The 22979-nt window shown below is 43.8% G+C and overlaps 1 long non-coding RNA gene across 1 annotated transcript; it reads right to left on the bottom strand.

Annotated features, from left to right (window-relative positions):
* Window positions 1–17686: 17686 nt before the first annotated feature.
* On the bottom strand, window positions 17687–22963 carry LOC141334431 (uncharacterized). The gene is made up of 3 exons (XR_012355567.1): window positions 22378–22963; window positions 21903–22268; window positions 17687–18612 (listed from the first exon to the last, which is right to left on the bottom strand). It is a non-coding gene; the product is annotated as an uncharacterized lncRNA (long non-coding RNA).
* Window positions 22964–22979: the final 16 nt, after the last annotated feature.

Here is a 22979-nt window from a genome sequence, read left to right on the forward strand (position 1 = left end):
AGTGCGGTTCTAATGCACAACAAAGCAAGTGTTTTATCACATATATGACACATATTCATTTTGTATTGAATGCTATTTAATCCATATCTAAATCTTAATTATATGAAACATTATTATAGTGTAGTGTGTCTACACTATAATAACAGAACAATAATAACTATAATAGTGTGTATACTTTAGTGTGTCTGGACAGTGTTGTGTGAGGAAAATAAAGAAATCACAGGACAGGTTAAATACTTTTGGAGGCTGGCTCCATTTATCATCAAAACAAAAATAAATAACAGATTTTACAGTAATAACCTGAACAAAAAAATGGCACAGACCTATAGAATTATTATACATCAAAAGAGGAATGACATAAACGAGTAGTTCACTTTTAAAATGAAAATTCTGTCATCATATACTGCTCCAACGCACAGAGGGAAGTTCCACCGCTCCTGAAATCCCCTCGCTCTGATGCGGGAAAGCAGGTAATCGAACTGGGCGCGGGACAGGCGGAAGTACCGCTGAAAGCGGCCGTCATCCAGGCGCAGCTCCTGGAGCAAGTGATGAAACTCGCCGAACTGGGTTCGCCTCCGAAGGGTCTGGTGGACCCAAATACGACGAAGATGATCCCTACGCCGCTGTTCTGCTCTCCAGAGCAAATACAGAGCGGTGACTCTCTCGATAAATGACCGATCAACAACAGAATCTTGTAAAAAGATGGCCGCCAACGGGGTTTGAAACTTTCGCCTCTGACGCGCGTAAATTTCGCTTCAAACTTTTGTTTTTACGTGCGTCGATTTCGCTCTTGACGCGCGAATGAACACAAAGTGGTCACGCAAATAACTAGACGCGGCAGGCGTGAATTTAGACGCATATTCGCGTTTGGTGTGAACGCAGCATTAGAGGGTGTGGGACAGTGCTCACGTCCGTCTGCAAAGGGCCGTCAGGAATCAGGAGATTCAGGCCAATCGACGACGTCACCCACATCCTCCCTACCAACCAGGAGAACGGGTCTGGCTCTCCACGAGGGACATCAAACTGCTGCTGCCCAGCAGGAAGCTCAGCCCAAGGTATGTCGGACCATTTAAAATCATAAGACAAATTAATGATGTCACCTACCAGCTTGAGCTTCCTGCTAACTATCGTATCTCTCCCTCCTTTCATGTGTCTCTCCTGAAACCGGTCCACCCGGATGCTGACCCTGGATCCGAGGTCCCAGAGCCACCCCCACCCATGCACATTGACGGTAACCCCGCATACAAGGTGAATATGTTGCTGGACTCAAGAAGGGGAAGGGGTCAGCTCCAATATCTGGTGGACTGGGAGGGCTACGGGCCTGAGGAGAGATTGTGAGTAGCCGCCCCAGACATCCTTGATCCTTCACTCATCGAGGAGTTCCATAGAGCCAGACCCGACCGACCAGCACCACGACCACGGGGGCGGCCTCGTAGAGCTCCAGGAGTCGCTCCTAGGGGGGAGGATTCTGTAACGCCACGCCAGCAGAGGGAGCCCTCACCTGAGTATTGACTGCACTCGGCTTCCTCTGCTTCCTCTTTGATCACTTCCTGTTTGGTAGCTTTATAAGCTACACATGTGCAGTTACTCCTCGCGAACTATTGCCAGTTTCACCTGCCTTACCAAGCGTTTTCTGATTGCCATTCTGACTGCTTACCTGTGTATAACTCTGCCTGTTGATGATCGTTTACGTCTCTTGGATTTGCCCCTTTTGCCAAGTTTGCCTGATTGGACTGATATTCGTGTACGGACTCTCAGCCTGCCCTTTGACTACTCTCTTCGGATCATCCCTCTGTATGGTGAATGATTTGGACTGCTTATCTGGTTTGGACCTAACTGCCTGTTTAACGTTTATAATAATAATAATAATAATACATTTTATTTGTATTGCACTTTACACATGAAAAACACATCTCAAAGTGCTACAGGCATAACAGATTAAAAACACAAAACATTCAAAACAAGAAAAATTACACCGAGACATAAAAGAAAAGCAATACAAAAGAGATGAGTCTTTAATTTACTTTTAAAAACATCAATAGACTGTGGCGCCCTCAGGTGGTTAGGGAGGGCATCCACAGTCGAGGCGCAGCAGCCTGGAAGGCCCTATCTCCCATGGTGCGGAGTTTTATTTTGGGGACCTGGAGTTGGTGCCTGTCAGAGGAGCGGAGATGTCGGGTTGGATTGTGGATATTGATGAGCTCCTTGAGGTACACCGGTGCACTGCCGTAGACACAGTGATAGGTCAGAAGGCAGATCTTATACTCGATCCTGAACCTGACAGGGAGCCAGTGAAGCTTATAGAGGATGGGTGTGATGTGTTCCGATTTGCGCACCCTCATCAGGACCCTGACAGCACAGTTCTGAATGCACTGCAGCCTCTGCAGGTTTTTGCCAGGGATCCCGATGAGGAGCGCATTACAGTAGTCGAGCCTGGAGGAGACAAAGGCATGAACCAGCCTCTCTGCATCGGAGAGGGAGAGGGAGGGGCGGAGTTTGGAGATGTTCCGGAGGTGAAAGAATGCAGTCTTACAGATGTGTTAAATGGTTTGTTATAGAGGATGTGAGAGGGATGTCATGACCAGCAAATGAGTAAACCGTCAGGGGGGAGGATCGGAGTTGATGTGGGGTTCCAATGAGGAGGCCTTCTGTTTTGGAGCTGTTTAGCTGGAGGAAGTTGTCAGTCATCCATGCCCTTGTCTCCTCCAGGCAGGAGGTTAACGTGGTGAGTGATGATGTGGGGGATGTGGGGTCCAACCTGACATAGAGCTGAGTATCGTCAGCATAGCAGTGGAAGGCAACTCCATACCTGCTGATGATGTGGCCCAGGGGGAGGAGCATATAGATGGAGAAGAGGGTGGGGCCAAGAACCGACCCCTGGGGCACTCCACAGGTAACGGTGTGGGGCCTTGACCTGGCTCCCCCTAGGGCCACATACTCAACCCTATCAGTCAGGTAGGACTGAAACCACTGAAGTGCTGTGTGTGAAATGCCGATGTAGTGTTGCAGATGGTGGAGGAGGATGGTGTGGTCAACAGTGTCGAAGGCGGCTGAGAGATCCAAGAGTAGGAGGAGGGATGGAGAGCCCTGGTCAGCAGCCACCAGCAAGTCATTGGTGACCCTGACCAGGGCTGTTTCTGTACTATGGGCAGAGCGGAAACCAGACTGAAATTTTTCGTAAAGGCTGTATGAGTGAAGGTGGTTGTGGATTTGGGTGACGATTACTTTTTCAATTACTTTGGAAAGAAATGGAAGGTTGGAAATGGGCCGGTAATTTGACAGAGGGTTAATAAGTGCAGTTTTCAACGAGGTTGGGAGGTGGCCAGATTGCAGGGAAGAATTTATGATGGTGGTAATGAGAGGGCTTAAAGAGGTGATATTTGTTTTGATCAGGGCAGTGGGAAGGGGGTCCAGTGAGCACGTTGAGGCTCTCATGCTGTGTATGAGAGTCTCAACCTGTCTGTGTGTGGGGAGGATGAAATGAGAGAAAGTTGGTGCTGAAGTTGGGGGAATGGAAGGCGTGGCACATTTACATTTACATTTACATTTATTCATTTAGCAGACGCTTTTATCCAAAGCGACTTACAATTGGGAATACAACAAATGATTCATCCTAAGGAGGCAGATCGACATAGGAAGTGCTCAAAAATACCATATGTCAGGCGTTGTTAGATGAGTACGGGCTAGAAAGGGAAGATCAGGAAAGAGAGGAGAAGAATTTTTTTTTTTTTCAGATAGTGTCGAAAAAGATGGGTTTTCAGCAGTCGCTTGAAGACAGTAATGGAGTCAGCGTTTCGGATGGGGGTGGGAAGATCATTCCACCAGGCAGGGACATCGAAGGAGAATGTTTTGGAAAGTGATTTCGTGCCTCTCTGTGGTGGTACAATAAGGCGACTTTCACTAGAGGATCTCAGACTTCTGGAGGGAGTGTAGATGCGTAGTAGTGAATGGAGGTAGGCCGGTGATGAGCCGGTGGCTGTCCTATAGGCCAGCATCAGTGTCTTGAATTTGATGCGTGCTGTAACCGGTAGCCAGTGCAGGGATATGAAGAGAGGTGTGACATGGGCCTTCTTGGGCTCATTGAAGACGAGCCGTGCTGCTGCATTCTGAATCATTTGTAGAGGCCTGATTGTACATGCTGGAAGACCAGCTAAAAGAGCATTGCAATAGTCCAGCCTGGAAATGACCAGGGCCTGGACGAGGAGTTGTGCAGCATGCTCTGTTAGGAAGGGCCTGATCTTTCTGATGTTGTGCAATGCAAACCTGCAGGATCGAGCAGTTTTAGCTATGTGTTCTTTAAAAGTCAATTGGTCATCAAAGATTACACCAAGATTTCTGGCTGAAGTCGATGGGGTAATTGTTGATGAACCTAACTGGATGGAGAAGTCATGTTGTAAAGTTGGAGTGGCGGGAAAGACAAGGAGCTCAGTTTTAGCTAGATTGAGCTGAAGATGGTGTTCCTTCATCCATGCAGAGATATCCGCCAGGCAGCCAGAGATCCTTGCAGCTACTGATGGATCATCTGGTTTGAAAGAAAGATAGAGCTGTGTGTCATCAGCATAGCAATGGTAGGAGAAGCCATGTGCCTGTATGACGGGGCCCAGAGATGTAGTGTATATGGAGAAGAGGAGGGGTCCAAGAACTGATCCCTGAGGAACCCCAGTGACCAGTTGATGAGTTTTGGAAACCTCCCCTCCCCAGGCCACTCTGAAAGACCTACCAGAGAGATAGGATTTGAACCAGCGAAGTGAAGTCCCTGTGATGCCCAACGATGAGAGGGTAGACAGAAGGATCTGGTGATTTACCGTGTCAAATGCTGCAGAAAGGTCCAGTAAGATGAGTACTGATGATTTGGAATCAGCTTTTGCAATCCGCAGGGCTTCAGTGACAGACAGTAGTGCCGTCTCAGTTGAATGGCCACTCTTGAACCCTGACTGGTTAGCATCCAATAGGTTGTTCTGTGAGAGAAATAAAGATAGCTGGTTGAAAACAGCTTGTTCCAATGTTTTTGCTATGAACGGAAGGAGAGAGACAGGTCTATAGTTGTCTATGAGTGAAGTGTTAAGTGTAGGTTTTTTGAGCAGTGGGGTTACCTGGGCCTGCTTAAATGTAGTGGGGAAAGTGCCTGTGAGAAGAGATGTGTTGATGATGTGTGTGAGCGCTGGTAGGATTGTAGGGGAGATTGCTTGGATAAGGTGTGAGGGGATGGGGTCTAAAGGACATGTCGTCGGATGGCTGGAGAGGAGAAGTTTGGTTACTTCTGCCTCAGAATGGGGATGGAAGGAGAAGAGGGGAGTTTCAGCCGTGGGTGTGGTCAGTTTTAGTTCCTGTATGTGTGGAGCTGAGAACTTATTACTGATAGATGTAGTTTTGTCTGTAAAAAATGTGGCAAAATCATCAGCTGTTATAGAAGTGGTGGGAGGTGGTGGAGGGGGACAGAGCAGTGAATTAAAAGTTTTGAAAAGGTTGCGTGTGTCCGGAGCATTGTTGATCTTGTTGTGGAAGTATGAAGATTTGGCAGTATGGACATGGGTAGAGAAAGATGACAGCAGAGACTGATACATACTCAAGTCAGATGGATCCTTAGATTTGTGCCATTTTCTCTCAGCTGCCCTAAGTTTGGACCGATGCTCACGAAGAACATCGGATAGCCAAGGGTTGGAAGGAGCAGCCCGTGCTGGCCTGGAGGAGAGAGGGCATATTTCATCTAGGCAAGAAGTAAGAGTGGAACATAACGTGTCGGTTGCTGCATTAGTATCCAGAGATGTGAAGTGGGTAGGAGAGGGAAGAGAGGAGGATATTGATGAAGAGAGATGGGAGGGTGAGAGAGAGCGTAGGTTTCGTCTAAAAGTAACGGGTAGGGGGGGTGGGGGTGCACAAGTAGCAAGATGTAGGTTTAGTGTAATGAAGAAATGGTCAGAGATGTGAAGGGGTTTGACCACAATGTCGTCTGAAGTACAGTTTCGTGTGTAGATGAGATCAAGTTGGTTGCCGGATTTATGAGTGTATGCAGTGGTAGTGCGTTTTAGGTCAAATGAAGCAAGAAGTGAATGGAAGTCTGCAGCATAGGGTTTGTCCAGATGCATGTTAAAATCTCCAAAGACTAGAAGTGGGCTGCCATCTTCTGGAAAAGAGGATAGCAGCCCATCCAGCTCTTCTAAGAAGATGCCAAGTTGACTAGGAGGGCGGTAAATGACCACAACATGGAGTTTGATAGGAGATGTTATAGTGATTGTATGAGATTCAAATGAGTTATAATTGCATAGAGGAGAATGGGTTGAGTATTTCCAGTTGTTGGAAATCAGAAGTCCCGTACCCCCACCCCTTCCAGTCTGACGAGGGGTGTGAGAGAAGGAGAATTTATTAGATAGAGCAGCTGGGGTTACAGAGTCATCTGGACGTATCCAGGTCTCAGTCAAACCTAGGATGCTCAGGCCAGATTGCAAGGAAAATGCCGAAATGAAGTCAGCTTTGTTGACGGCTGATCGACAGTTCCAAAGTCCAACCGTGAAAGAGAAAGGTTCAGTGGAAGAGGTGTGTATTGGACGCAGGTTAGAGAGATTGCGTCGGCGTGTGCGTGTGATGTTAGTGCGGTGTGTAGAGAGCACCGGAATGAGTTGGAAACACATGATAGAGAAGGACAGAAAGAAGAGTGAGAAAAAGGAGAGGAGTACTTAAGTGCGTTGTCGGTGTCGTTGCTCGGATAAGTCGCGCAGGAAAAGTCGCAGTCTTTACTCTTGTCGGTCTTCACGCGAGGAGGCTGAACGCTTCCGCTGACGCTTCAGCGTCAGCTGGTATGACACCGTTAAATACACAACCAAACAAAGCTTTACTGAAACAGCTAGGGACGCCTCCTGGGCTCAGCCAGCCGCAAATGTATTGCACGCACGCAAAATGGCTCTAATCGAAACTTAAATGCAACAAACTTCGCACTTCTAATTGCTCTGGAAGGGCGCGATATGAATAACCAAAGCTTCCCTTGGCCGTCCGCTCAGTTTTGAATTTTAATAAGCACAATCAAAACTACTATTAAACGCAGAAACCACTAGCAAGGCAAATAACAGAACAACAAGTGCTTAACTAACAGCAGCTTAATGTAAATATAAAAGAATACCCTAGTTAAATAAATATAAGAGTGCTTTTAACCACAGCGCAATGTAAACCGAAACGAATAAATGAACGAATCCAACGACAGAGTGCTTTTAACAGCAGATCAATGTAAACAGAAACGAATAAATGAACGAGTCCAACGACAGAGTGCTTTTAACAGCAGATCAATGTAAACAGAAACGAATAAATGAACGAATCCAACGACAGAGTGCTTTTAACAGCAGATCAATGTAAACAGAAACGAATAAATGAACGAGTCCAACGACAGAGTGCTTTTAACAGCAGATCAATGTAAACAGAAACGAATAAATGAACGAATCCAACGACAGAGTGCTTTTAACAGCAGCACAAAGCAAACAGAAACGAATAAATTAATAAATTCAAACGAGTGCTTTTAACTGCAGCTCAATGTAACGTTCGCCTATTAAAATAGTATTTAAGCAGCAACTTACCCGCAGTCGTTCTTGCTCCTCTGAGGATTGGAATCATTGCCAGGGGTTAGGTTAGAGCGGATGGTAGTAATTTTTGTGGTGAAAGAATTGAGGAATTTATTTCACTGATCGTCACTACTGTTATTTTGCCTCTGGGCTGGTGGATTGAGAAGATGATATATTGTTTTAAAGAGCTGTCTTGAGTTTCCTGGATTATTACTAATGATGTTGGAATAGTATTGTGACCGTGCGTGGCTGAGTGATTTAGCATATGATCTTTGGTGCTCTCTGTAGACAATTTTATGGACAGTCAGCCCAGAGGCAACGTAGCGCCTCTCAAAGACCCTCCCAGCCGCCTTCTGTCTACGCAACGCACCGGTGTACCAAGGAGCAGAGCGTGTAAATGTTACAGTCCGTGTCTTGAGGGCCGCATGGGATTCAAGTATCTCTTGTAGTCCAGTGTTGTAGTAATTGACAAGCTCGTCAGGGGCAGAGTGATAGGCAGTTAAGCTAAGATTTTGTAGGTCATGGAACAGATGTTCAGGGTTTATGTCATTTATTTTCCGGAAGCGAATTTGATGTTTAGACTTACTAAGTGAAGTTAGGAGTGAAAAATCTAATGATATGGCATTGTGGTCGGATATGCCAAGATCATGAACATGAACGTTGTTAACGGGAAAATTTGTTATGATGAGGTCCAGTGTGTGCCCTTTTGTATGAGTAGGGACTGTCACGTGTTGTTTGAGACTGAGTGTATCGAGTAGTTGTAGCAGTTCTGTGGTATATTGACTTGTGGTGGAATTTACATGAATATTAAAGTCTCCAAGAATTGCAACATTGTTTGATGTTATGCACACTGACAAGAGTAGATCAGTTAATTCTGAAATAAAACTTGGGTGTGGTTTAGGTGGCCGGTATATGAGGATGGTTGTAAGCGGAATGGGATTTTGACATTTAAAAGTCAGGCATTCGAAAGATGACAACTTCGGCAAAGTCACAGAGGACAGGTGCAGATCGGAGCGATGAATAACCGCTAACCCCCCCCCCCCCCACGTCCACTACCCCTGGCCTTTTCCAGATATGTATAGCCTGGGGGGCACGCTTCATTAAGTGCAGAGTACACTTCTGGTTTGTGCCAGGTCTCAGTGAGGCACATAAAGTCAAGCTTCTGATCAGATATAAAGTCGTGGATAAGGGATGCCTTGTTGGTAAGTGATTGACAGTTTAACAGTTCAATTTTAATAATTGAGAATGGAGTCCACTTTACCAGAGAGCGCAGCACAGTATAGTCCACTCCGCGCTTGTCAGAGCGCGCAGTGCGTACTTCCTCCAGCAGGGGGCCTGGGTGTGGTTGGTTGTAGGTTTTTAGACCTGAGCCACAGTCGCTCTGATGACGTACCCAATGACATCGTTGGTGCGCGCCGGTGCTAGCAGCTGCCCACAAGCTTGGAATCGAGCTCCCGGTCCTGCTCTCGGAGTAAACAAAATGCCGTCGTGACCCTCTATGGACGTAGCGGGGTCGGCGAAGAATGCCCAGTTGCTTGAGAGCGGAGATGTTTAGTGGGGCGAGGCGAGTGTTAAGTTCCAGGAGTTGGTTCGGCAGGTACCGGAGCATGGTGGATGGACGAGTCAGTGTGATGCTACAATTAGCAGCTATCCATAGATCCGGTGGTAGACGTGGATGGATGATGACTGTGTACACCAGAATAATTGACAGTGCCCTGCATAGCCCAGGAGACAAATGTGGCATCTGGTGCAGGTGATGAGAGTTTACAGGATTTGTTTCTGGACAGTAGCTGGTAGTAGAAGGCGGTTAGTCTAGCCACGGACCCGCGCAGCTTGATGGGCGAGAGGACTTCAGCCAGCTAATGTATTGTGACTGTCCAAGGGTTTATACTATCGATATATTCGATGTACTGAAACCAATCCGGCTGACAGGATCCTCAGCAGAATCTCGAGATGATGAAATAGCTCCAGATCTCTCACCACTCCAAGGGCGGCTTCAGGTAAGGAACATCCGCGCCTTGATGTTTTTTATGTCCAAAACGAAGCTGGACAGATGGCTCACTATCTGCCTCAAATGTACACTTTGAGAAGGCAGGTCATCTATTTGATCAGCAGTTTCCATCAATTTCAAGGGATGCTTCAACACATTTTTTGCCACCTAGTACATCTTTTATCTCTGATTTATCATTTGATTTTGAAGCCCTCCAAGTTCAAGATGTTATGAAATCACTTAATTCTATAGACCCTAAAAAGGCGCCTGGACCTGATGGTCTGGATCCCTTTTTGTTAAAGGTGGCTGCACCGGTTATAGCTGAGCCTATTACTCATATTTTTAATATGTCATTAAGTTTTAATCAGATCCCAGCAATCTGGAAGCAAGCCTACATTACTCCCCTGTTCAAATCTGGTGATCGATTTGACATGAATAATTTTAGACCCATTTCTAATCTTCCTGTTCTTTCTAAAATATTGGAATCTTTAGTTGCTACTCAACTTAAATCATATTTGCACTCACATAATATTTTAAATGAAATGCAATCCGGGTTCCGGTCGGGGCACAGTACAATATCCGCCACTTTAAAAGTCATGGATGACATCAAAGAGGCTATGGGCAGTAAACTTAGCTGTGTTTCTCTGTTCATAGACCTCACAAAGGCGTTTGATACTGTGGACCATCCATTATTGGTTAATACCCTGCTGAGAGCTGGCATTGGATGTAACGCGGTCAAATGGTTTCATAGCTATTTGACCAATCGTTCACAAATGGTCAAATATGGCAATAATCTGTCAAACCCAGTCCTTGTAACTAAGGGTGTTCCACAGGGTTCTGTTTTGGATCCCTTGCTTTTCCTAGTTTATATTAATAATGCTTGTGATAATTTTAATTTTTGTAAATATCACCTCTATGCAGATGATACAATTCTGTATTCTTGTGCCCCCACAGCTAAATTAGCTTTTTCAAATCTACAGGCAGATTTCAATATCCTGCAACATGCCCTACTAGATTTGAAGCTATTGTTAAACCCACATAAAACTAAAGTTATGGTTTTTCAAACTGGGCGAACAAAACTACCATCCTTCTCCATCAAGTCACTAGATGGAATTTGTATCCAGTCTGTAGATAATTACAAATATCTGGGATTTTGGATGGATAAAAACCTAAATTTTAAATATCATGTTGATTTTCTTGTAAAGAAATTAAAATTCACATTGGGTTTTCTGTATAGACTAAGGTCCTGTTTTTCCTTGGCTTCAAGAAAACGTCTAGTTGTTAGCCTTTTTCTGTCACAGATTGATTATGGGGATACTATTTACAGATTTGCCTCTCTGTCTACCTTGTCCAAACTTGACCCCCTTTATCACTCTGCTCTCAGATTTATCACAAATTCTAGTTTTAGGACACATCATTGTTTACTTTACAGTTTGGTAGGATGGTCATCTCTGCATTTGCGCAGGCTTGAACATTGGTAGATTTTAATTTATAAAGTTATTTTAGGAAAACTTCCAAAATATTTATATAAGAAATTTTTATCATTTCAAAGTTCCTACAATCTTAGGTCACATAACTGGTTACAGTTTAAAGTGCCAGCTATTAGAACAGAGGCTGGAAAGCTAAGCCTGTTCTATTATGGTCCCTGGTCCTGGAATGACGTGCAGACTAAACTTAAACTACAATCCCTCATCTCTTTAAATGATTTTAAACATAGAATAAAAGAATTGGTTATTGCTAAGTGCAGATGTTTTGATAATTCTACTTCCACTTAAATTCATTGTCAATATGATTTTATTAATGTAGTTTCTGTGAACAGTATTATATATGGTATTAGGTAAAACCTAAATGTTTATGCTGCTGTATTCTTTGTTGTATTTATTGATGATGTTGGTTTTGTCTGTGGTTTGTTATTTGTTTAATCCTGCTATCTGACTAGGTCTCACTTGTAAAAGAGGTTTTAACCTCAATGTGACTTTCCTAGTTAAATAAAGAAAAAATGTCTGTCTCAATATCTGTTATCAGTAGATCAGATACACAGAAATGTCATGGTAGTTTAGCGGTTTTAGCAGGCTGAGAAGCGGCGAACACACGACGGCAGCGTCCTCTCAGCCTCGCAGCAATAACCTAGACAGCATTGTATGTTTTCCATATTTTCTATCCTGTTTGTCTTCAACTCTAATAAACATCCGCAAATGGATTCTACTCCTGCTTCGGGGCCTTCCTTACAGATGTACTGTGACGATAAAATTATTTACAAATGAAACTACGTGAATAATTCACTCATCAATGAAATACTATATATATAGGCTAGTCTATTAATTAGATGAAACAAAATAAAATTTATGTTAAATTCAATCTTTAAACTGCATTCCAGTAACAATCACAGTCATATAGCATAATTCAAGCTTTACTGGCATGTCGATCATTTACAGTATCATTTACTGTCACGTTTGAGTAAGGAGATCTGGGTCCAAATGCAGGTAAGTATTTTTTAATTAAATAAACACAAATAAACAGAACAGAACAAAACAAAACCAAAAGGCCAACACGGCACAACACGACATAAACTGAATACTAAATAAACCAAAACAGGGAACACGGTCAAGGTCAGGAATCAGGAACGCAGAGACACACATACGAAGACAATGCAGCCAGGATGAGTAGTGGGAAATGAGTGTTCTTATAGACCAGATGTGATTGTGAACAGGTGTGCGTGTAATCAGTGATAACGACTAGACAGGAGTGTACAATTAGGGATGTGTGTGCAGGGAAGGGAAAACAGCGACCTCAGGTGGCTGAGGGGAGCCCCACAGCCCAGATCCTGACACTACCCCCTCCCCACGGAAGTCCACAAGTCTGGAGGGTGGAGGAACGGGGGAAGGCAAATCAGGGGGAGGGACGGCGGGCCAGGCCCGTGCAGCGCAGTCACCGCCTCGTCAGGAACAGAAAGCACGGTCGCCGCAGTGTCAGGAACAGAGATTGCGGTCTCCGGCGCGTCAGGCATGGAGATAGCGTTCACTGCCGCGTCCGGAGCAGAGAGAGCGGTCACCGCCGCGTCCGGAACAGAGAGAGCGGCCACCGCCGCGTCCGGAACAGAGAGAGCGGTCACCGCCGCGTCCGGAGCAGAGAGAGCGGTCAACGCCGCGTCCGGAGCAGAGAGAGCGGTCAACGCCGCGTCCGGAGCAGAGAGAGCGGTCACCGCCGCGTCCGGAGCAGAGAGAGCGGTCACCGCCGCGTCAGGAACAGAGAGAGCGGTCACCGCCGCGTCCAGAACAGAGAGAGCGGTCACCGCCGCGTCCGGAACAGAGGGAGCGGTCACCGCCGCGTCCTGAACAGAGAGAGCGGTCACCGCCGCGTCAGGAGCAGAGAGAGCGGTCACCGCCGCGTCCTGAACAGAGAGATCGGTCACCGCCGCGTCCGGAACAGAGAGAATGGTCACCGCCGCATCAGGAACCGAGACAACGGACACTTCCGCCTTCCCACGGAAGAGCCACTCCGCCCCCACCGCAAAGCGGGAACGCCGTCGCGCCGTCTCGGCCCTACAGGCCTCCATCTCGGCCAGTTGGAGGTAGATCACCTCCTCGAACCGAGCGGCCGACGCCGCCTCAAAAGATGCCGCCTCCTCCGAAAGAAAAAAAAAATTACTCCCCGCTGGACCCATCTGTGCTGGCTGCATTCTGTCACGGTTCAAATACAAGGTAAGTATTTTTTAATTAAATAAACACAAATAAACAGAACAGAACAAAACAAAACCAAAAGGCCAACACGGCACAACACGACAAACTGAATACTAAATAAACCAAAACAGGGAACACGGTCAAGGTCAGGAATCAGGAACGCAGAGACACACATACGAAGACAATGCAGCCAGGATGAGTAGTGGGAAATGAGTGTTCTTATAGACCAGATGTGATTGTGAACAGGTGTGCGTGTAATCAGTGATAACGACTAGACAGGAGTGTACAATTAGGGATGTGTGTGCAGGGAAGGGAAAACAGCGACCTCAGGTGGCTGAGGGGAGCCCCACAGCCCAGATCATGACACTACCCCCTCCCCACGGAACGGCTCCCAGACGTTCCACAAGTCTGGAGGGTGGAGGAACGGGGGAAGGCAAATCAGGGGGAGGGACGGCGGGCCAGGCCCGTGCAGCGCAGTCACCGCCGCGTCAGGAACAGAAAGCACGGTCGCCGCAGTGTCAGGAACAGAGATTGCGGTCTCCGGCGCGTCAGGCACGGAGATAGCGTTCACCGCCGCGTCCGGAGCAGAGAGAGCGGTCACCGCCGCGTCCGGAACAGAGAGAGCGGCCACCGCCGCGTCCGGAACAGAGAGAGCGGTCACCGCCGCGTCCGGAGCAGAGAGAGCGGTCAACGCCGCGTCCGGAGCAGAGAGAGCGGTCACCGCCGCGTCCGGAGCAGAGAGAGCGGTCACCGCCGCGTCCGGAGCAGAGAGAGCGGTCACCGCCGCGTCCGGAGCAGAGAGAGCGGTCACCGCCGTGTCAGGAACAGAGAGAGCGGTCACCGCCGCGTCCGGAACAGAGAGAGCGGTCACCGCCGCGTCCGGAACAGAGGGAGCGGTCACCGCCGCGTCCTGAACAGAGAGAGCGGTCACCGCCGCGTCCGGAACAGAGAGAGCGGTCACCGCCGCGTCCGGAACAGAGAGAGCGGTCACCGCCGCGTCCGGAACAGAGAGAGCGGTCACCGCCGCGTCCGGAACAGAGGGAGCGGTCACCGCCGCGTCCTGAACAGAGAGAGCGGTCACCGCCGCGTCCGGAGCAGAGAGAGCGGTCACCGCCGCGTCCGGAACAGAGAGAGCGGCCACCGCCGTGTCCGGAACAGAGAGAGCGGTCACCGCCGCGTCCGGAGCAGAGAGAGCGGTCAACGCCGCGTCCGGAGCAGAGAGAGCGGTCACCGCCGCGTCCGGAGCAGAGAGAGCGGTCACCGCCGCGTCCGGAGCAGAGAGAGCGGTCACCGCCGCGTCCGGAGCAGAGAGAGCGGTCACCGCCGCGTCCGGAGCAGAGAGAGCGGTCACCGCCGTGTCAGGAACAGAGAGAGCGGTCACCGCCGCGTCCGGAACAGAGAGAGCGGTCACCGCCGCGTCCGGAACAGAGGGAGCGGTCACCGCCGCGTCCTGAACAGAGAGAGCGGTCACCGCCGCGTCAGGAGCAGAGAGAGCGGTCACCGCCGCGTCCTGAACAGAGAGATCGGTCACCGCCGCGTCCGGAACAGAGAGAGTGGTCACCGCCGCATCAGGAACCCAGACAACGGACACTTCCGCCTTCCCACGGAAGAGCCACTCCGCCCCCACCGCAAAGCGGGAACGCCGTCGCGCCGTCTCGGCCCTACAGGCCTCCATCTCGGCCAGTTGGAGGTAGATCACCTCCTCGAACCGAGCGGCCGACGCCGCCTCAAAAGATGCCGCCTCCTCCGAAAGAAAAAAAAAATTACTCCCCACTGGACCCATCTGTGCTGGCTGCATTCTGTCACGGTTCAAATACAAGGTAAGTATTTTTTAATTAAATAAACACAAATAAACAGAACAGAACAAAACAAAACCAAAAGGCCAACACGGCACAACACGACATAAACTGAATACTAAATAAACCAAAACAGGGAACACGGTCAAGGTCAGGAATCAGGAACGCAGAGACACACATACGAAGACAATGCAGCCAGGATGAGTAGTGGGAAATGAGTGTTCTTATAGACCAGATGTGATTGTGAACAGGTGTGCGTGTAATCAGTGATAACGACTAGACAGGAGTGTACAATTAGGGATGTGTGTGCAGGGAAGGGAAAACAGCGACCTCAGGTGGCTGAGGGGAGTCCCACAGCCCAGATCATGACATTTACATTCAAACTTTATAAGGAAACTAAATGAAGGGAAAAATAACGAATATAAACGAATGATACAAATATTACAGAAAAAAGAGGGTCGGGTAATGGACTTACAAGACTGTGGGATGCATAAAATGTTTATTGTAGGCTTATTTTATTTAATGTACTTTATGTAATATTTATTATTAACTTATTTTGAATGCTGTCTACATTGCGCACAGACTAGCCTAGACAGCATTGCATATTTTCTATATTTTCATAAACCCTCTTTTTAGGTTGTAATGACTCTTTTCTATGGTTATTGGAATGGTTAAAGGTTATATTTTAATTTTTCATACAACATTAAGCTTATTAACTTGACTAACTTCCGGAATAGAGGAGGTAACCAATGGTGTTTGAGATAACAATGAAACCAGCAAGTCCCGCCCCACTTCTGGTGTTTGTCAGCGCCGCGCTGTCCATTGGGTGGTGCTAGCAAACACGTCTTCTCTGCGCTGTCAAGTCGGTCGCGCGGTTCGGTTCATTGGGCCGCGCAGATGACATGTCAGCGCAGTGCGAGCACTTTAAAACCGTGCTGTTTCGTCCCACTTTTGGGTTGTTTGGCTTCCCATAATATCCATATCATCTATAACAGGAACATCAGATCGTTTTTATTACATAGTATGTCATTACGAGAAAAAGATGACGTTTCAACGAGAAAAGATCTCGTTTTAATGAGAAAATATCTCGTTATTTCGAGAAAAGATGTCGTTTTAACAAGAAAAGATGTCGTTTTAACGAGAAGAGATCTCGTTATTACGAGAAAAGATGTCGTTTTAACGAGAAAAGATCTCATTATTACGAGAAAAGATGTAATTTTAACGAGAAAAGATCTCGTTATTACGAGAAAAGATGTAGTTTTAACGAGAAAAGATCTCGTTTTAACAAGAAAAGATGTTGTTTTAAGAGAAAAGATCTCGTTATTACGAGAAAAGATGTTGTTTTAACTAGAAAAGATCTCGTTATTTCGAGAAAAGATCTCGTTTTAATGAGAAAAAATCTCGTTATTACGAGAAAAGATGTCTTTTAACAAGAAAAGATCTCGTTATTACGAGAAAAGATGTAGTTTTAACGAGAAAAGATCTCGTTTTAACAAGAAAAGATGTTGTTTTAAGAGAAAAGATGTCGTTATTACGAGAAAAGATGTCGTTTTAACGAGAAAAGATCTCGTTATTTCGAGAAAAGATCTTTTAACGAGAAAAGATGTCGTTATTACGAGAAAAGATGTCGTTTTAACGAGAAAAGATCTCGTTATTACGAGAAAAGATGTCGTTTTAACGAGAAAAGATCTCGTTATTACGAGAAAAGATCTCGTTTTAACGAGAAAAGATCTCGTTATTACGAGAAAAGATCTCGTTTTAATGAGAAAAAAAATCTCGTTATTACAAGAAAAGATGTCTTTTAACAAGAAAAGATCTCGTTATTACGAAAAAAGATGTTGTTTTAATGAGAAAAGATCTCGTTATTACAAGAAAATATGTAGTTTTAACGAGAAAAGATGTTGTTTTAACGAGAAAATATGTCGTTTTAACGAGAAAAGATCTCGTTTTAACGAGAAAAGATCTCGTTATTACCATGGGCGTAAATCCCGGGGGGGGCGGAGGGGACATGTCTGTCATGATCAGGGCTGTGGGTCTTCCCTCAGCCTCCCGAGGTCGCTGTTCCTGCACTGCACTTCCTGATTGTATTCACCTGTCTTTGTCATTAGCACTGATCACCCACATCTGTTCACTATCTGGACTATAAGAACTCTCACTTCTCACTCCTGCTTCATGTCTGCATTGTCTTTAGTTCTGTCGTGTCATCTCTGTGTTCTTGAACCCTGGCTTTAGATCGTGTTATCTGTTCTGTTTATTTTGTGTTTCAGTTTTGTGCCATTTGGCCTTTTGTTGCGTTTTGTTTATTTAATAAAATACTCACCTGCATTTGGACCCAGACCTCCTAATTTCACTTGACAGAAGCACATGGCATGATAAACAACACAGACAGACACATGATCACGAGACAGAGCACATGGCATGATAAACAACACAGACAGACACATGATCACGAGACATGAGAACACGGCAGATGTATGAACCGTGACAATGTCCCCCCCATCCGAGGGTTGCCCCCCCAAAAATAAAAAATAAAATCACACTCTCTATTGTGAAAAATATATGTATGTATACCTAAAATAATTGTTAAAGTTGAAAAAAATTGTTAATTGAAAAAAATTGTTGAAAAAAGCAAACGCAAAAAAATGCATTTAGAAACAGTTCCCCCTACCCTTCCTATGCATTGTTTTATTTGTGACGACTTGGCATAATGTTAACTTAACATTAACGGCCACAATTAGCATATTGTTTAGCTGTCCATTTACTAAATGAGCACTGTGCTACGTCCGAATCGACCCCACTATTTGTGTCCCCTTCAAAAATTGCTCATGAGAAATTTTCTATTTATTGTCCCCCCTACTGTCGAATGAAATTTACGCCCATGGTTATTAGGACATAGCTGAGTGGAAATAAAAATACGTGTGTGGCAGCAATGCGTCACCGTAATTATGCCTGAAAATATGCTATAGTGTGGTTTTTGATATTAATGTTTAATGTTATTGTCATTTTATTGTCTTCATAAGTCAAGTCAAGTCACCTTTATTTATATAGCGCCTTTTACAATACAGATTGTGTCAAAGCAACTGCACAGTATTTAAACAGCACAATAGTGTGTAAGTAACGCATTATTGTAACAATCAATTTTCAGTTAAAGGCAGTTCATCAATGAATTCAGTGATATCATCGTCAGTTCAGTTCAAATAGTATACGATATCGCTGGAAAATGTCCCCAACTAAGCAAGCCAGAGGCGACAGCGGCAAGGAACCAAAACTCCACAGGTGACAGAGATGGAGAAAAAAACCTTGGGAGAAACCAGGCTCAGTCGGGGGACCAGTTCTCCTCTGGCCAGACCAAACAACAGTTTGTACCAATGTCTGATTGTAGAGAACTCATCAGGATCCTGTGGTGTAGCGCCGATGGCCGTCAAGGTTGGCGAGGTCTTTATTGATGATCCGCCTTGGAGCTCATCTGGTTGACATCCACGGCTATTAAAGTCATCTCTAGGTGGTGATCCATGATCTAAGCTGGGTACGGACTGGATCCAGGGGACTGGAGTGACCATCTGATCTGGATACAGGCTGGGTCTGGAGGCTACGGTGACCTCGGAATAAGAATGAAACAGACTAATATTAGCATAGATGCCATTCTTTTTACGATGCAACGAGTGCATCAGGTGTTATGGGAGGTGTTTTCGGTTCCGGTTGACCTAATTAATGTAGCCTAACAATCCTTTAACGGATTTGAATTATAGAAATGTGTTAATGATTTTATGTGTAAGCCAGGTTAAAGAGATGTGTCTTTAATCTAGATTTAAACTGACAGAGTGTGTCTGCCTCCCGAACAGTATTAGGTAGATTGTTCCAGAGTTTAGGCGCTAGATAAGAAAATGATCTGCCGCCCGCAGTTGATTTTGATATTCTAGGTATTATCAAATTGCCAGAATTTTGAGAACGCAGTGGACGTGAGGGACTATAATACGATAGGAGCTCGTTCAAGTACTGAGGAGCTAAACCATTGAGGGCTTTATAAGTAATTAGCAAGATTTTAAAATCTATACGATGTTTTACAGGGAGCCAATGCAGTGCTGACAGAACCGGGCTAATATGGTCAAACTTTCTGGTTCTAGTAAGAACTCTAGCTGCTGCATTTTGGACCAGCTGGAGTTTGTTTATTAAGCGTGCAGAACAACCACCCAATAAAGCATTACAATAATCTATCCTTGAGGTCATGAACGCATGAATTAATGTTTCAGCATTTGACATTGATAGCATAGGTCGTAAATAATCATAATGATATTGAATGTAAGTTTTGGTCATATTTTGAATGAGGTTGTACAGTTCAAGGATATCACCAACTTCCTTTTGGCCTTTAACAATTTTTTATATATGTATTCTGCTGCCTTGAAAAAACACGGTTCATGAGGTTCTTGAGAATCAGTCATCTGTAATTCGACGATATTGCCAGCAGATGGCAGTGCTAAATTAGGTTTTGTAGATCCGTTCTCATGGCTTGGATTGCATTTTTGTCAAATGTATAAAATGGCATTGAAACAGGACATTTCTAAATATACTTTCATTATGTTGCCATTTGGCAAATATTAAAGTCTCACTACATTTACACGTGCTCAAGTGAGGATAAAGGTACATTCTGTCATCAAAGTACATGTTGCTACATATCAAGCTTTGGTAATTCAAAGCAAATAAAACAGGAAAAATTATGAAATATCAACCTCAGTTTTAGATTAATCAGCAATTGTGGATTTAAAATGACCTGAAAATGAAACTGACCAATGATATACTGTTGTAAGCAATTCTGTGATAGATCAGCGGTTGGCTGTTAGAAAATATTCTTAGTCTTATTTTGTGCCTCTTTACAGTGTGATTGCCATTATCAACCATTGGTTGCATAAAGAAAGTTGAGAAGTGATAGAACAATAAACCAGTTGATATACAGTGCTAATTGACCAGTTAACAGAAGCATTAACTCTCCCTTTCATCAGCACTCAATGTCCAATTTAAAATATTTTACATTTTGAGCAAATGCTCATATATAAGGTAATTATATATATTATATAATTTATATATACACACATATCAGTTGATCACCCACCCTAACTGAAGACATGGAATGTTAAAAATAATTAACCAACTGGTGAGTGTAAATAAATCATAATAAACGTTAATTCTGATTCTGTGATATATGCTGAAAAATGTAAAACTAGTACATGATTTCCAACTAAATGATTTGCTCGATATCTGGATCAGACTTCTGTGTCTCTAGTTGGGCCAGGCAGGTCAAGGTTGCACCTTTTGAAACACTCTGATCAAATCAGCAAATTTGCTTACATATCAGACACATGTTCTAAAGTACAACAATGATTATCAACTGCTGGGTGCCAATAAAATGTGAAGGATTTATGTTGCGTTGACAAATGCTGCTATTGGGCAAATATGGATTAAGTTTTTTCCAAAACTAAAATTTCTCATGGACTTACTTTCATGGAATGTTTAGAGGCTAAATTTGACTGTCTACAGTACATCACAAACGTTTGAAGCGGCAGTATGCTGCATTCACTGTTGCTGCATTTATCACATGACCTCATGATGTTTCATGTTTAATTTATTAAGTGGAATCTAGTTACAGTATAATCTTGGAAATAAAAACTTTTTTTTGTTGATTTAAATTTGGTCCCCCTTAATAGAAATCATGAAGCCCCCCAATGCATAATGTTGCACCAGCCCTAGATAAGTCACTTAAATAAAATCAACAATTACCCTCATGGTTGAACTTGTTTTGTCTTTTGCAACTAATGTTACAAATATGTTTCCAATGAAATACAATACTATTTGATCATCAATGACATAATAGGTATTCAGATATATTTATATGTAAATAACATTCAGAAACTGTATTTTAAATTAGAAAGAACCAATAAATAAATACTGCTATAAAAAATACAAAACTATCACACACACACACACACATACATATACATATATATATATATATATATATTAGATAGACAGATAGATAGACATTAAGATGTCCACATCAAACGAAATTTACAAAAAAAATTATGTCCATAGAAAGCACATTAAATGTAAGTAAAATGTCTACTTTTAAGGTATGTATATATGTATATATAGACATCACAATGTCTACATCAAACGAAATTTACAAAAGTGATTTTATGTCCATAGAAAGCACATTAAATGTAAGTAAAGTGTCTACTTTTAAGGTTTCAAATAATTTTTTGGAGAATAAATTGTCATTGTTACATGTTACATTGTCATTGTGTAACACAATATTTATGTAAAAATTCAAGCGACATGCTTATTCTGACTTGTACATATTTAAATATATTTCTAAAAATAAGACAGCATATTACATTTTATTGTGTTTAAAAAAAACTATATACAAAATAGTGGCAAATTTAATAAAAGTAAAATTACAAATAGTATTTGGGGTGAAAGTAATTTGTCTTTTAATAGGCCTATGTCATATATTGATTTTTGTTGTAAATATGCCTAACAAGATTGTTACACTAAATGACATTTTAATGGGTGTCCTCTGTAAATTAGGGAAACATTATGATATTTATTTTTTGCTCAGAAAAACAAAAATGCAGTTAAATTAAACAGAAAACTTTTTTTTTTTTTTTTTTGGAAAAACAACAATTTAAAGCAGTTTTATACTTGTTTTTATGATTAAACCCTTTTTCGTCTTTGACCCATATATATATATTTGACCCATATATATATATATATATATATATATATATATATATATATATATATATATATATATATATATATATATATATATATATATATATATACACATACACACACACACACATACATACATATTTATACACAATATGTATGGTACCTGTTACTGAGTGGGAAATATATTTGTTCTTAAAGCTGATGTGTAGGAAAGATGGTCAAGAGTAAGGACTTGAGCGAGTTTGATAAATTGTGATGTCTAGATAACTGGGTCAGAGCATCTCCATTCCCGGAAGCCATTGGTCTGCATCTATCAAAAGTGGTCCAAGGAAGGAACGATGATGAACCGGCGTTGAGGTCGTGGGCGGCCCATTGATGCATGTGGAGAGCGAAGGCTGGCTCATGTGGTCCAATCCAAAAGACGAGCTAATGTAGTTGAAATTGCTCAAGAAGTTAATTCTGGTTCTGATGGAAAGGTGTCAGAATACAAAGTACTGCTGCAGACCAGTCAGGGTGCCCATCCTGACCCCTGTCCATCGCCAAAAGCGCCAACAGTGAGTATCTGAGCATCAGTACTGGACCATGATTCGCATATAGTTTTACATCATGTGGATGGCCAAGTGCGTGTACTTGCTTACCTGGAGAAGACATGACACCAGGATGCACTATGGTAAGAAGGCAAGCCAGGGGAGGCAGTGTGATGCTTTGTGCAATGTTCTGCTTGGAAACCTTGGGTCCTGCCATCCATGTTGATGTTACTGTGACACATGTACACCTGTTGCAGACCATGTACACCCTATCATGGAAATGATATTCCCTGGTGGCTGTGGTCTCTATAAGCAGGATAATGCACCCTGCCACAAAGAAAAAATTGCTCACAAATGATTTGAGGAGCACAAGTTTGACGTGTTGACATAACGGCCCCTGGGCCTCATGTATTTAGTCCCCCTATCCCCTACTAGCGACACTCTGTACTTAACTTGCGAGCATCTGTCTTTATCCTATCTACAAAATGCTAGACACACACACACACACACAAAAACTACAATAAGCCTAAATACTTTCAGACTTTGTAACTTTGTAAAAGCTAAATTTAAAGCTTTTCCTGACAAAGTTTACTTTTTTAGTTCGTACAATAACGCAAAGTAGATTAAAGTCGTTTTGATTTGCTGTTTCAACTCTCCATAACTTTAACACTGGTAGCTGAGACCGTTCTATGACAGAAAACACGTGCGTCTAA

Source organism: Garra rufa, chromosome 5, assembly GCF_049309525.1.
Source record: "Garra rufa chromosome 5, GarRuf1.0, whole genome shotgun sequence".
Taxonomy (NCBI): Eukaryota; Metazoa; Chordata; class Actinopteri; order Cypriniformes; family Cyprinidae; genus Garra; species Garra rufa.